An 11,939-nucleotide genomic window follows, 5' to 3' on the forward strand; every position below is an offset into this window, starting at 1 on the left:
GATATTCTCCCACATTGTTCTTTATTGTAGAACAGGCTGCTGGATTGTCCCACCATCTTCATAGAAGCCAGGCTGGAGCATTTTTCTGGGAATCTTCAAAGGGTTGCAGGTGGTATGACGTGTGTCTCCTGCCCACCTCAGGCTCTGATTCTTATTTCTGCCTGGATCCTAGCTCTGTGGAGCATCCCATGAAGTCCTAGGAAGGGATAGAGATGATGACATGGAGGAAGGTGGTTGACTGCAAAGGAGGGTTCAGACTAGATCTGGAACTCAACCACACACAGATCTTGGGTGTATGATCTGGCTCTCAGTTTTTACCCAATTTCACTTTCAGGTTCTCATGTACCACCACAATGTTGCAATGTCTGAGGTGCAAACACTGCAAAGGAGTGGATGCTTTATGTTGTAATTGCAATTGAGAAAATCATGGAAATATGATTTTAGGTTTTGAGAAAGTTTGTGGAATTTTTTTTCCTTGTATATTTTTTTGAAAAGAAAAACCTAAAAGTTGGACTAAATTTGACCTGAGATTGGCCTCTTGACAAATCACAAACTATAAAGTCATATATTTAATTAGCAGAGTTTGTTTGTATTGCCATCTAGGTACAGTAATTATCCATTGAAATAACAATGTCCTTTATATAAGATCTTTGTTTGCTTTGCAAGAATTTGAACTGTTCGGAAACTTGGAATGCCTGTTCTAACTTATTGGATTTTTATGGAAGCTCAAATTAGCAATTTAGTTTCCCACATAATTGCATGTCATCATGTGCCTTGTCTTAGACACACAGTAAGTGCCAAACATTATGAGTCATATTGTATCTATTTCAAATCATCATCTTATGCTTAACAAAATTACAAAGGTAATTCACATTTAAATATCAAGGAATTCTCAAAGTTCCGCTTTGGTTTCACAACTTTCTTATTCCCCAGTGCCATCTATTCTGAATTTTTTGGGACTGTCATAATTTTGAGGGGTCTATCCCTCACCCTGCAATGCTAAGGCCCTATCTACATACAGATTTTGTACTGTATAACTATGTTGGTTAGGGGTGTGATTTTTTTTAATTTATAACATATTGAAGAAAGGGTAAATTGATAGTAATGAATATAAATCAGAAGTTAGGAACTATAGAAAATTGATAAAGGAAGCAAAGGGACTCAAATTGAAATCTATGGCCAGCAGAGTTAAGGACAATAAGAAGACATTCTTTAAGTACATTAGAAACAAAAAGAATCCTGGCAATTGTATTGGTCCATTACTGGATGGAAATGGTAGATTTATCTATAGAAAGGCAGAAGTGTTCTATACTTGGGGGAAAAACAGATGATGTAGTCATATCATGTGGTAACACTCTTTCCATTCTACTAATATCTCTGGAGGATGTTAAACAGCAGCTACTAAAATTAGATCTTTTAAAATCAGCAGGTCCAAGTATCTTACACACAAGAATTTAAAAGAGCTGGCTGAGGCACATGCTGGATTGTCAGTGTTGATTTCCAATAAGTCTTGGAGCACTGGGAAGTTCCAGAAACCTGGAAGAAAGGTAATGTTGTCCCAATATTTAAAAAGGGTAAATAAGATGGCCTGGGAAATTATAGGCATGTCAGTCTGCCATCAATCTCAGGCAAGATAATGGAGCAGCTGATATGGGACTTGATTAATAAAGAATTAAAAGAGGGTAACATAATTACTACCAATCAACATGAGTTTATGGAAAATAGATTCTGTCAGACTAACTGGATATCTTTTTTTTATGAGATTACAAGTTTGGCCGATAAAGGTATTAGTGTTGATGTAATATACTTAGACTTCTGTAAGACCTTTGACTTGGTACCACATGATATTTTGAGTAAAAAAACTAAAAAGATATAAAATGAACATGCCACATATTAAATGGATTAAAAGCTGTCTACATGATAGGTCTCAACATGTAATTGTAAAGGGGGAATCATCATGGAATGGGTGTGTTTCTACTGGGGTCCTGGAGGCATCAATCTTTGGCCTTATGCAAAACAATATCAGTCACATGGTGCTATGTTCTTTGGTCATTCAGACCAGCACTTAAAGGTGGCCTATTCATTTCAGGACATGTTAGAGTTCTAGCATAGAAAAAAACCTGGTATGGATGTCTGCAGCCTCAAGTCTAGTAGAACATTGCCAGAATATTTTTCTCACCTGTGTTATACAGAGTAAGTTTTAATCTCGACTTCATATTTTGCCATGCACCTAAACAAAACTGCAGTTATTGTTCTGGACTCCTCTCTGTTTTGTATTTCCAGGACCGCCTGGGAGGAGAGAGGGGCAAGTGGGGTAATTTGCCCCAGGCCCCGGGCCCCACAGGGGCCCCCACGAGAATATAGTATTCTATAGTATTGCAACCTTTTTTTATGGAAGGGGCCTCTGAAATTGCTTTGCCCCAAGCCCCTTGAACCCTCTGGGTGGCCCTGTGTATTTCACAGGCAAGCTTTGAAAGGAATAGCTTGTGCTGTTGTAAAATTTTGTTTTTTACAGAAGTGGATCCTTAGGGTGGCTTCACTAGTTCTTCTTTCTGAGAAGCAAGACTTCTTCTAGGGGAGAACAACTCAGTGCTCAACCTGATCCCTGTTGATCACAGCAGTAATTGGGGGGGAGGCCTCCTAGGTGCCAGGTCAAAGGATCAGAATCTTTTCCTTTTGCCTACAACCATGCAGAATGGTGGCATGTTGCCAGTGTGGCCAGAATGCAGTGTACTATGGGTATTCTCTGCTTCCCAGGGCCCGTGAGGGGTGGTGGGAGGGGTGGAATGGGACCCAGAATGTATGTAAATTAGAAAACCCTAGAAGCAGCCTCTAATTTACACCAGAGGTTAGGCAGACCTCTGCATATGGAGAGCACAAGGGTGGTTGAAGACTTGTTTACATGGGGAAAACTGACCTTCATAGCTATTGTGGAATAACTATTCTGCTACAGCTATTCCAGAATAGCTCCCTATTCTGAAATAAAAGAGACTTTATTCTGGAACTACTCCGTTTTGGAAGCCAAGTAATTATTCCAGAATAAAATCACTTTTATTATGGACTAGAGTGTCCACCTGGGGGAGTCATTTCAGAATAGCTAAATTATACCAGAATAGATATAGCAGAATAGTTATTCCAGAATAGCTATGATGGTCAATTTTCCCCATGTAGACAAGATCCTAAAGTCACTTTTCCCTCCTCTTTTCTGTCCTACTCCAAGCACAAGGATGGTATATTTAACTAGAATCCAGCTGCTTTCATGAGCAAGGGCCTAACTAGTGCTTGCTAGAGGGAAACTAGAACTCTGCCATCTCAGAAGGAGGCATTGGGAAACCCAGTCAACTGCTAAAAGTGACCATATGTCCCAGTTTCACTAGGCCAGTCCCAATTTTTTATTTAACCAATCAGAATTTTTGGAGGGTTGGTTTTTTTTATAATTTCACAATGTTGATTTAAGATGATTTGCTACACCACCTCGTATTTAATCTGTTATTTCTAGGGACACACTGTCCAGTGTCCAAGAGCTATGAACAGCATTTGGAGCAAAGAGAAAAGTCAAACGAGCATACGTGCTACCCAAACTGCCCATTGGCTCAAACTGAATGTTAGTGACACTTGTTCAATGTTTCATAATAAACTCCTTCAGAACAGGGGAAAACGGAAAGATGCTGATCTCACTATGAGAAGCTAGTTAGCAGTAGGGACAGCAGGATGCCATTTTGAAAAAGAAGGGTACTTTGTGTTTTCTATGATTATCTCATGTTGCTAAAATTGTCACCAGAAAAGTATTCTGCTTTTTTACTTTTTAAAATATGGCCACCTATGCTGGACCCAATATCTTCCCATTTATTTTATTAGCCACCTTTTTTAGGTAGCCCTGGCACATCCCAAACCTTCACCCGAAGTGAGGTGAAGCTGTTAGACAGTAATTGCTGCTCTTTAAGGCCAACGTGCACCCCATGGAGCAGTTAGTTATCGGAGCACTAAAGAGCATATTAAAATACTAACCATAATGTTTTTTGGCAGCCTTTCAACGGCTTTTATTTTCCAGCTAAACAATACTTAAGATCCTGTATGCTGCAAGTCAGCCCAGAGTTAATTGTTTAAACCTGTTTTAAAACCCTTTAGGATATGGGGATACAGTGCAAGCACTGCCAACCCCCTGCGGGTTGATGACTCAGCGAGAGAAAGATGTAGTGGGTGAAAAGTCACATATAAAACCAGGGCTTGAGACTTAACCATTGTATCGTCCTTCTCTTTGGGCTCTGGGATCCTCCTGGGTTTGCAGTAACAGAACCAAGACTGTGCTATTGTCTGCCACTGGTGAGCAGTCCTGATCTGCAGAAAACCACTGCAAATAATTTTATTCTGTAAGTTCTCTGATACTTCCCTAGTGTGGAATGGGCCTGAGATGGACCATTGGACCTGACCGCTCCGCTTTGGGGAACTTTATTCATTAGTATTATTTAGCTTTTATATGATATTTTATTTATTAATTGTGTCTAAGGGCCCCACTGGGCCCTGTGCGAACACTTATTAAACAGATAATTCCTGCACCAAAGATCAATATAGGAGCTGGACCCGAACTTGGCAGTTAAGGTCAAGCTCTGAATGTAACCCTTTGACAGACAGTTCTATGAAGAACTGGGGTTTGTCATTGTGCTACCCAACTAAGATCCAACGTGTTATTAATATAGCAGACCCGATATCTCTTGGTTATATTGTTTCTAATCAAAAAGCTGTTTTCTGTGGGCGTGGGGAGCAAATACACATTCACAATGTAATATCAATGTGAGAGAAACCCCACACTTAACAGTTTGACAAAAGCCTGTGTCCATGATGTGAAAGGATATTGATGCTGGGGTAGGAGGGAATACTTTAGAGGGAAAAAAAAGGGCCTAACATTTTATGCAGGTCAGAGATAACGAGAGGCACGAGTCATCCAAAAGTCTAATCAAATGGGTTTCCACCATGTTAGTCTAAATGAGGACATATTACCAACGTAGTCTTAACCTACTAGAGCAGGTTATAAGACAGGAGGGACTCTGATGACACACACAAACCACTGGAATATGTGACACCTTTCTGAGAAACTGCCCCTTTGAACAGCGGATCAGACAATAGCGTTTTCCTGCTAAGTCACTGGCGATATTTTGCTATTCTGTAACTTAAACTTAGGAGCTGGTGTGATGGGGTGTCCACAGTCCACCCCACACAAGGGTTGAAGGGGTAAATGAGGCCAATTAACCTTAAGCTGCACCTGGAGGAAACCTAGGGAGTGCAAGGTACTAATTGCAGATGAAGTCCAGCTGGGAAGAGTAGCTGGGCAGGATCTATAAAGAGAGGAAGTTGTCATGCTCAGGGAGGAGACCTGCATTGACTGAAACAAGGAGAGGAGAGCAGTAAGGGGAGAGTAGGAAGGAGTCCAGGGAAGGAGCAGTAAAGGCTGGGAGAGTAAAAGCCCAGAGCTGCTGGGTTGAGGGTCCCTGGACTGGAACATGGTGTGGAGGGTGGGCCTGGGTTTTCCTACCAGCCACAGACTATGCAGTCGGGAGTGGAACACCTAGGACAGTTTGCTTCAAAGGACTTGTGATACCTTGGAGGCTGGGTAACCGCAGGAAGGGGCATCAAACCAGATGGCAGAGCTAATTCCCCAGATGAGCCACAAGAAGGTACCACTGAGTGGTGAGTAGCCCAGATGCCATGACACCTGCCAATAAATAGTCTGTCTAGTATACAGTTAGATGTATGTATTCTTACTATAGATTATTTGCCTAGAGGGTCCTAGAAGTCCAGTTGTGCCAGGCACTGTACAGACAGTCCCCACGCTGAAGAGTTCGCAATCTAGATGGGCAAAGCAGATGAAAGGTGGGAAAAAGGAACTAGTATTGCCTCAGTTTCTCAGGTAGGGAACTGAGAGGCACAGAGGTTCAACAATGTGGCCGATTTCACCCATGGTGTTGATGGCAGAGCTGGGCAATGAGCCCAGCTCTCCTGAGTCCCAGTTCAGTGCCTGAACTACAAGGAGCATTGCCAGCAGATCGAGGGAAGTGATTATTCCCCTCTATTTGGCACTGGTGAGGCCACATCTGCAGTATTGCAACCAGTTTTGGACCCCCCACTACAGAAAGGATGTGGACAAATTGGAGAGAGTCCAGTGGAGGGTAATGAAAATGATCAGGGGGCTGGGGCACGTGACTTATGAGGAGAGGCGGAGGGAATTGGGCTTGTTTAGTCTGTAGAAGAGAAAAGTGAGGAGGGATTTGGTAGCGGCCTTCAACTACCTGAAGGGGGGTTCCAAAGAGGATGGAGCTCGGCTGTTCTCAGTGGTGGCAGGTTACAGAACAAGGAGCAATGGTCTCAAGTTGCAGTGGGGGAGGTCTAGGTTGGATATTAGGAAACACTATTTCATTAGGAGGGTGGTGAAGCACTGGAATGGGTTACCTAGGGAGGTGGTGGAATCTCCACCCCTAAAGGTTTTTAAGGCCTGGCTTGACAAAGCCCTGGCTAAGATGATTTAGTGAGTGTTGGTCCTGCTTTGAGCAGGGGGTTGGACTAGATGATCTCCTGAGGTCTCTTCCAACCCTAATCCTCTATGATTCTATGACTTTTTCCAGTTCTTTTATTTTGTGATTTTTTTTCTTTCCACTTGTGTAATAATTTGCCAATCAAATCTGCTCCTGTTTAAGGCGATTTGGCTGCTGTTGCAGATGTTATAATTGGGACTGTCATTGACCGTTACCTAAGAGACAAAACTTAATTAGTTGATGGTAGTAAAAGCTTTTGAACATGGAAATTGCTAAACGGGGGTTTGTTAATTATAATTATTGAACTAAAATATGACCTTGGAAGTGGCAGAGTCAGGGTGACTCATAACTCAGGCATGGGGGAGGTTGTGATCTCCCTCCCTAAGGGATTTGTCCTAGTCATTTAAGATGGGTTACAGCTTGAGTGCTCCCTTTAACTCAGCCGCTGTCCAGACACACAACCCCATCACTCTTGTTGTTGTGGCAAGTGCACAAGTTAGCAAGTCCGGGAGCATGGGGCAGGCCTCAACTGGGCTTTCCTCAGAGTTGCTTATTCAACCTGTCTCTAGGGTGAATGCAGGCTAGCACTGTGGCACAACAGTCTAGGGCTGAGTCTTTCAATGCCTTCCCACAATCCTCTGGGACCTCCCTGCCTCATGTCTTTTTCTTGCCATCTATCTATTCCCTGTGTACTGAGCAGAAGTCACTACCACTGCGAATAGGCCTGCTCAGTGATTTGTTCCCCCAGCTGTCCATGGCTCCCAGTAGCAGCAACTGTGCTCATCACTGGTTCAGAGCTCCAATGTTCAAGTCATTGTCTCAGCCTACTGCCGGCCATCCAGAGGCCAGTACAGGAGGATTCACCTGGCATTAGAAACAGCAGCCACTGTCTCCACTTCTCCAGCTTTGCATGCAGCTCACACACTCTACTTGAGAAGAGTCAAGTGGTGGCCACTGCCAAAATACCACAGCCTTTTGTGACCCGCTTTGTCTTCCTCTCCCCAAAATGAGTTGCACTAATGCCAACATCAGGTACGAGTCATTGCTCTGAGTAGGCTCCATGCCCCACTGCCAGTTGGAACGTAGGCTGCAGGCAGAAATCAGGAGCGTGGCTACCTGGAACAGGTTTAATTGTGTGAGTTACCTGCTTTGCACCATTTCCACCCACAAGCCCCAAAAGGGACAAACAAGTTCTCCTGCAGTACCCAGTGAGAGCTGTCACAGAGTGGTGCAGCTGACCCTGTGCATTAGGGGATGTGCCCCCAGAAGTCTTGGCACCACCCATGACTGAGTAGGCCACTATGTGGCTGTAGGTCATTACAGAAAACCCCTCCCACCACTTGACTCTTCCCCTGAAGGAGAGTGACCATCCTACAGAGTAAGTTATCCCAGGGTAGCAATTTGAAGTTGAAACATTTTAGTGCATTCTATAGTGTGGGAACAGCCTAATAGTGACAGAGAGATGCTAGCAAGGATTATTTGGGATACAGGGAAAATTAATTTAAAAAATACTAGGAAGAGTTACAGGCCCCAAATGGAACAACATATTCACACACCGCTGGATTCTGCTAACATTTAAAACATAGTCTAGAACATATTTGAACTTTTTGGATTGGGCCTCTTTTGCATTTTAATTGATCTGTAGTTTAAGGTGGTAGTTCATTTTTTAAATATATTTTTCAGTGTTTGTGTGGTGTCTCCTGAGACGTGTGGCAAAAGATGGGGGTCACCCAATGAGCAAACTTAGTTTTATTTTGCAGCTCTCAGAAAGTCCTTATGTTTACTTTCATTTTTTTTCACGGTGAAGGCCCAGATTTTTGTGAGAGATTGCCAGAATAGTAAGGACAAAGGACTTCATCACCTTCAGATAATTGAAACAACTCTATGGTAAGCATCAGACCTCGGAAACCCAAGTCCGAAGATAATAAATATGGGTTTGCTTAAGTGTTCAGTGTTGGCCTAATTTTGCTCCCATTTAAGTCAATTGTAAAATTCCCATTGACTTCAATAGGGGCAGAACAGGACAACTCTGTGCGCTGTTGAAAATCCCACCCTAACTCTTAACAAAAACCCTCTTCTGGACATGTTGCTCACACTCAGGTCCTGCCAGGCCTTTTTGCAGTTGACAAGCAGCATCTGCAGTCACACTTGCGAAACTAAACTTACAAGGCATGTAAGCCGTCGTGCTTCAAGGCAGAACCTGATCACCAGCAGGTGACAGCAAGAAAATTTCCCTCTTGTGTAATGCACAATTAGGTGCATTATGGGTGTTTTATGCCTTCCTTTCCGCAGCATCTGGCATTGGTCACTGTCGGAGACAGGATACTGGACTAGATGAAATATTGGTCTGTTCCAGTGTTGCAATTCCTATGTTCCTGTCTCCCTGGTGGGCTAGCATCCTGTGATATCCTTCCAGCTGGTAATATGCCCAGGACAAAGTTTTAGCACCATCAGCCTCCCGAGCTGCCTGCAGCCTCAATGTAGTATTACCAAAATAAAGCTGTTTGAATGCAACAAGTGTTTGGGAATGTGCTGTGTCGCTCTGTGAGGGTGCCAGAGTGTACGAGAAATGGGGAGGGGATTTTTCAGAACTTTGCAAGCATGGATCCCACCCTCATGCTTCTCAGGGAAACACACAAATGAACACTGAAACCATGTAAGACATGTTTACATTAACCATCCAAATTTACATTAACTTCAGAAAAACTCTAGGGATTCATTTCCCTTGGTACAAATGCTGCTGTTGTTATCCCTTAACCCACCACCCAGTACACTTCGTGCAAGAGAAAGCTAGAGGCAGAAGCCAAACACAATAGGAATCAGAGTAAAACTTGTCCCTGGGGTTGTTTGATTTCATTTTTAATCAGATGGCTTCAATTTCTCAGGTTAGTTTCAGAGACTGCCCTTGTTCTCTGCACCACACCAGACACACAAAGGGTTTCAGGCCATTCATTCATTGTGCAGGTTCCCTACAGTCTACAGCAAGAATGTTTACTCTAGTTCCGGTTAGCTGCCAATCAGAGCATTAGCCAATTGCTGGCTATGTCCTTATAGGGAGGTTATGTGTTTTGCGGGCTAAAATGAGCATATATTTTCAGTCAGGCAAGTCAGCAAACTCCCGATCTTATTTACACCTGACAGAATTTGAGAATGTTCTGGTACGACAAATTAAGTCTTGGGGCTCTGGTCCTTACCCCAAAGAGCTGTGGGTTGGTGGGAAGGGGGAAAGCAGAGTTTCTTGAATATTTAGCATTTGTTAAGCACAAGCACTTTAGTGTGGTGGGTGTGTTAATAAGAAAAATGATGAGGGCAGTTTTATTAGTGCATATAGGCCCTGGAAATAGCGTATAGATTCTTTCACTGACTTCTTTGAGATTCTCTCCTGATTTATGAGGGTAGAGTAAAATATGTATCATTTGGCAATGAGATGTCTATGTGGGGGGCTGTGATAACAGTCTAAAAATATTTCAAGGGTGTAAGCACTGAAATGAAGGGGGATTGTTTAGTGAAGCACAAGGATGAATAATGAAGAGACACAGGAGGAGAGTTAGAAAAAGAAAATGTAGCCTATCAGGGAAAATGTCACATTGGTAGATCAATTAGGCTGTTGACTGGTCCCCTAAGGGAAATAGTGGGAATGAGATATTTAAAAATAGATGGGGCAAAGAACTAGAAAATGTGCACTCAGAAACAATCCTGCACTAGTCATGGTTCAGCTGTATTCTTTTCTTCCCTTTCTAATGTCTGTGATTCTCTTCCCCCAATCTATTTCTCCCCTCTAATCCCTGATATTTGTAGGAATTGCCATACTTGATCAGACATGTGGTCTATCTAGCTCAGTATCTCTCTCCCCCTTTTCCCTGTCTGTCTTCTCCTTGTTCTCTGTGCTTCCTTTAGCCATTTCTCTCCCTGCTACTTGTTGCTCCATGGTTATCCCCCTTCTACACTGTCCCATTTCCTTGGTTCACTCTTCCCCTCCAATTCTTTTGACCTTTACCAGTTTCCTGTTGTGTAGCATTGCTGGGTTCCTGTGTGATAGCACCATTAACAGCAGTACTTTGCTTTAAGATGTATGGTGAAAAATGCTCTTTGCAAAAGAGGGTAAGTGTCATTATCCCTATTTTGACACATGGGGAAACTGAGGCAAAGGGATTTGCCCAAAATCACACAAGCAGGTCAGTGGCAGAGCGGGGGGATGGAATTACTCAGTTCACCTGAGTCCCAGGCCAATGCCTCCTCCGCTGGACTATGCTGCTTGTACTACTGTGACCCATCTGAGTTGCACCTCACTCCTGAAGCACATGGGAAGAGTGAGGAGTGTGTTATCATGAGAGAACTCCCCATGTATTGGACAGAGCAAGGGAAGAGTGTTGTCATGTTTCAGGCCATTAAAAGGTAGCAGTTACGGACGTGGGGAAATGACAGGTGTGGGGAACCTGGAGATCTTTCCTCATTCCTCCCATACCCCCCATAATAAATGCATAAGCTGTTGTTACCATTTCTTTTAACAAATAAACAAGGCAGCTGTAGCCTTATTTACCAAGTAAGGAAATCTGTATAAAACATTCCCCAGATTTGAAGTAATCGTGTTTTTCAAGAGACTATATTTTTCTTAAAAAATTGGCACATAGTGTCTTCTCCTAAGTCCAGGAAGGCACACACATTTATTTCCCAGTAGCAGCACACTGCGTACTGACTGTAACTAGGTGAGAATACTAAACAGACCCAGTTTCCTTACTGGCTTCTAAAAAACAGGGATAAATTCCTCTGCAGAGAAAAGACAGATGGCGTGGGCATTGCTAAAAACCTGGCTTCCCTGTCTCAGAAAACTATGCAAATCCAAAAGCTCAGCGCATGGACAATTATTAATGAATTATTAGTATTATTGAGATGTTGTCATTCTTTGCTAGTAGTACAGAGGGCTGGCAGAAATCTTATCCATTTTGGGAGGTACAGTATTTCTACAGAGATAGCAACCTATCCTCCATCTGATGAATAATGCACTCTTTCTCCTGCCGGCTGGGGGAGTCAGGACATTGTTGGGGTGGTGGGGATACAGACGAATGAGTTGAGAGTGGTGGCTGGTGACTGGGAACTAGCCTATTGCACAGGGGTAATTCATAAAGAGAGTTACACAGTCTCTGCAAGGTAAGAATAGACTGTGTTGTCTACAGAGAAATCAAAAGCTTCCATTCGGGGTTTGGAAATCAAACCATTGCAAGGAAGCATCTAACAACAATGAAGAATAGCAATGGTTCTCATTTTATTTCACTAATGGTACATCTGGATGGCACCTTGCATGGAACAGGGTGCCAATGAGCCTTATAGATAGATGGGGCCTGATTCTGCACTATTTTGCACCTTGTGGTGTCATTCACCCCCATACAAAGCGAGTGGAAAGACCTTGCTGAT

Source organism: Malaclemys terrapin, chromosome 1 (assembly GCF_027887155.1).
Source record: "Malaclemys terrapin pileata isolate rMalTer1 chromosome 1, rMalTer1.hap1, whole genome shotgun sequence".
In the NCBI taxonomy this organism is placed as follows: Eukaryota; Metazoa; Chordata; order Testudines; family Emydidae; genus Malaclemys; species Malaclemys terrapin.